Here is a 4,241-nt window from a genome sequence, read left to right as displayed (position 1 = left end):
CCTTTGAAATTGGTGCCCTGATCAGAGGGGCTCTCGTGAGGCTTTCCTCTGCGCGTTATGAAACGTCTGAGCGACATTAGGAATGAGTCTGTGTTAGGGGTGTACGATATGACGATATAAAATCGTGAATGGCGATAGCGAGTGGAGAATCGCAGGCGATCTACCAAATTAGAGAAATCGTATAGATCGCCTTTGCCAATCAGCGCAATGACTTTTTTATGCTGGTTCCCACCGATGCGTCAGACGTGGGGCGTAGGACTGACCAATCACAGCGAACTGTGCGTCTTCCACGCCTCCATGTTGTGTTTGTAAAAACTAAAAGTGGACAACTATGGCTGAAAGCCAAACCGAGGAGCTGGTAACGAAGAGGAAATTTACCTCTGTAATCTGAAATTGATTCGGATTTTCTTCCACTGACCAAGACCAAACTACAGCGATATGTAAAGTGTGCAAAGAACACGTTAAAAACGTCCGATGCCAGTACAAAAAATTTATTCAATCACTTGAGACGTAGACATCCCAAGTAATATGCCGAAAGTGAAACAATGCGGGCAGCGGGGGCAGCCACCTCACACGTGACCGCATGACTCCGCCACACCTCGCGCGAACGATATGTGGTAGTATAAAGAAACATCCCTCAAAAACAGGGGAAGGAACATTTACTTGACGAATTTTAATGTTGCTTTGTGTTTCAGGTTTGAAAAGTGCTGGAATTTAGGCTAAAGTACTTGAAAATGCTTGAAATTGTAACTACTTCATTTCACAACAAATATCTATCTGACTGAACAGTTCTCTTGTATTACGTTTGTAATTCCAGTACGAAACATGAGAGAACGTGAAGACGTTAATATTGGGCGTTTTGAAAATAAACCACCATTAAATAATGTGATAAAAAAGCAAATTATATCGAATCATTTCGACTATATGTATAAATATTTAACTTTAAGTTTAAAGTGCTGGGAAATATTTAGTGCAATAGTGCACTTTAACAGTGTAAGGAACTGCGTGACGCAGAGCAGGGAGGCGGACACAAACGCTGAGGAGAGCGAGATTTATTGAATGGAACTCCAAAAGCAGAGTCATAATACCGGGCAGGGGTCATAACGGGTAGGCAGTCCGAACATGAAATATAAACGGGCATGGTGGCACAAAGAACAAAACAAGGCAGGGGAAACAAAGACTAGGCTGAACGTACTTACGACGAAGACGAAACAGAAACAGTTAAATCCACTTGAGCACGAACGAGGCAAGAGAATAAACAGGTAAGTAGCACAAAATAACCGATACCGACATGGGAGACACGGGGACTATAAATACATTGAACTAGACTAGAAACAGGCAGGGTTGCCAGGTCCTACAAAAATATCCCGAACAAAGTCAGTGTAAAACCCGCCCTTCAGCAGCCTAAACTAGTACAAAGTAGTTGACGGGGGGTAGCGAGTGTTTAAAATGGAGACAAATTAAGTATTATATCGCGATCGATTCTTTGCGTTGACTTGTAACCCCCGTGGTGCCCCAACTCAAAAGTAACCAAAGAACCGCACCCCGCGACTTTTTACCCGCGGCTGGATTTTCAAACAAGCCCAATTTGGCGTGAAAACCACAAACCTGGCAACTATGGAAACGGGTGAAGACAATAACGAAATGGGCGTGGCAGATATGGGGAAACCATAGAAACACACAACAAGGCGGGCTCAAGGAGCAGGGAACAACAGATACGAGGAACAGGGAAACCGGAGTGACAGCTAGGAGAAGGGGGCGTAGCCCTACATGACACAGTGTCACGTGTGTTGTTTACATTTTTTGTTTACAATGTTTGCACATGGAAAATTGCAATATCCTTCATTTAAATCTGCTTAAAAAGAAAGCTTTGTAGCCCCAATTTTTTTTTTGTTTTTGGATGGAAGATTGTGATAAAAAATCAAAATCGTGATTTTATGAAAAAAATCGTGATACTATTTTTTTCCCATATCGCCCACCCCTAGTCTGTGTCCATGTTTGGAAGCAAGTCAAGATGAACAGCTCGAGTTGTAAGGCACTTATACAGGATACCCCACCTTTTCTAAGTGCGTCATCCCACCTTCACTAGCACTTCACTAGCCGAAACAATCGACTCCTGTTGAATAGAAGGCAGGTCTGAAAAGCCGCAAGCTGGAGTGAGGTAAATCTGACATTCTTGGGACTTGAGGTTTGCCTCTCCATTTCCTACAATCCACACAGTTACGTTGGTGCTTCTTAACCACTTCCCTGCCTCTCAATAACCAGTACTTCCTGCGCAGTTCTGCGAAAACACGCTCTGCTCCAGGATGATGTAGCTGGTTGTCATAATGCTGAATCAAGAGCCTGGATATTGGGTGGTCAGAGGAAAGGAGAATGGGATGCAGCACATCTGGGCTTAGATCATCACATCTGGGCTTAGATCGTCACATCTGGGCTTAGATCGTCACATCTGGGCTTAGAGCGTCACATCTGGGCTTAGATCGTCACATCTGCGGAGCCTACCTCCAACTCGAAGGTGAGCATGAACCGGAAGTCTGATCATGTTCAGGGGCTAGTGTAAGTACTCTGCTGGTAGATGGGAGAGCCTTACCAGCTTTGAGTAATGTCACCTCTTCAGGGAAGCTCTCCATCTGTGCATTTCTGAGGAGTGCTAATTCAGCATTGTAATAGTCATCTGCAGTGAGAGACGTGTCACCAACCACACCATGGAGCATTGTTGCAGTAGCTTCCAGTAGCTCAGAGAATGTGTTAAACTGCTGAACATCTGGGATAGCTGGATTCATTGTACCAGTCGTTAAACCACAGAACACTGTGCCTTTCAGCTCCTCTGTTCTTTCTGTGGTTTGACCAAATGATGCCTTAGGCCACTGATCAGATGGCTGCAGGAGAAAGAGGGGTCCATTGCTCCAGCGACTCACTCCGGTGAGTTGGGACAGCGTTTTCCCTCTTGTGATGTCGTCTGCTGGGTTAGAGGATGAACAAACATAGTGCCAAGCTCTGATGTCTGATAATTCCTGTATCTCTGCGATTCTCGTACCTACAAATACTTTAAATCTGCAGGAGTCAGATTGGACCCAGTGGAGCACAGTGGTGGAACCTGTCCAGTATACAACTTCTTGGATCTGGATGGTGAGTTCTTTGAGCAACACTGAGGCTAACTGTGCTCCAGTTAAAGCTCCACATAACTCGAGTCGGGGGTATGGATAATAATCTTTGGTGCAACTCTGGACCAAGCCGCCAGGAACGCCACCTGAACTAGTCCATTACCACTGTCAGTACGCAAGTACGCCACAGATCCATAAGCACGTTCAGAGGCATCACAGAACACATGGATGGTCCGACTGGTGGTGCTAGAACCTAGTGTAGCATCTGGGTAGTGTGATCTGAGACAACTGAAGAAGCTCTCGTTCCCATGTCCTCCAAGCTTGAAGCACATCTTCAGGGAGATTGGGATCGTCCCAACCTCTCTTCGTGTCCCAGAGACGCTGCACTATGATCTTAGCTCTGGTTGTGTGTGGAATTATATAACCCAGAGGATCATATAGTTGGGCGAGAACGCGATAGATGTTACGCATAGTCAGTTTGGGACATTCACTCTAGTGCTGCTTGTAACGGAGTATGTCTGACTTACACTGCCACAACAGACCGAGCGTGCGCTCTTGAGAATCAGCTGACTGTTGCGTAAACCAGAGTGTACTGCTCTTTGCTCTTTGAGTCATTAGGCAGGTTCTCAATGACAGCAGGAACATAAAATGCTAACTGGACATTGGTGCATTAACACTGCCATCTAATGTCAAATATAAGTAATGCAGGTGAGACTCCCTCCAATAAATGTAATAAACTAAAGGCTCAGAAAAAAATAAATAACAGTATTTTATTTATAATTTGGCATGCAAATTTGACAACAGTCTTTTGTACACATAAGACGTTGTACTATATTCTTATACTTAATTTTTATCTAATGCCATGTGAGTTTCACACTCGGATTAGACCTGGAATTAGTAAGTGTTCAATTTAAAAATGTTTTTAAAACTCAATACAGTATTATAAATGTTGAGAATATAATAATATAATCGTGCCCTTCTGCTAAATATAAAAATATCATTTTCACTCACGCATTAACTCTGTTGCCAATTTTTTGACATGCTGACTGCCTTTCTCTAGCAGCTACCGCAGTATTACATTTACGTTTAATAATATCTAAATATTCTGCATACGCAGTCATTAATACTTCAAGCTAC

At 43.6% G+C, this 4,241-nt stretch overlaps 1 long non-coding RNA gene across 1 annotated transcript; it reads left to right on the top strand.

The window, feature by feature from the left end:
- The first annotated feature begins 2,283 nt into the window (after window positions 1–2,283).
- Window positions 2,284–3,933, top strand: LOC143516292 (uncharacterized). Its single transcript, XR_013131642.1, has 3 exons — window positions 2,284–2,515; window positions 2,823–2,922; window positions 3,061–3,933. It is a non-coding gene; the product is annotated as an uncharacterized LOC143516292 (long non-coding RNA).
- Window positions 3,934–4,241: the final 308 nt, after the last annotated feature.

The sequence above is a fragment of the Brachyhypopomus gauderio genome, chromosome 6 (genome assembly GCF_052324685.1).
Source record: "Brachyhypopomus gauderio isolate BG-103 chromosome 6, BGAUD_0.2, whole genome shotgun sequence".
Taxonomy (NCBI): domain Eukaryota; kingdom Metazoa; phylum Chordata; class Actinopteri; order Gymnotiformes; family Hypopomidae; genus Brachyhypopomus; species Brachyhypopomus gauderio.
Note: the sequence above shows the minus strand (reverse complement) of the source record. Positions and strands in the feature narration are given on the sequence as shown.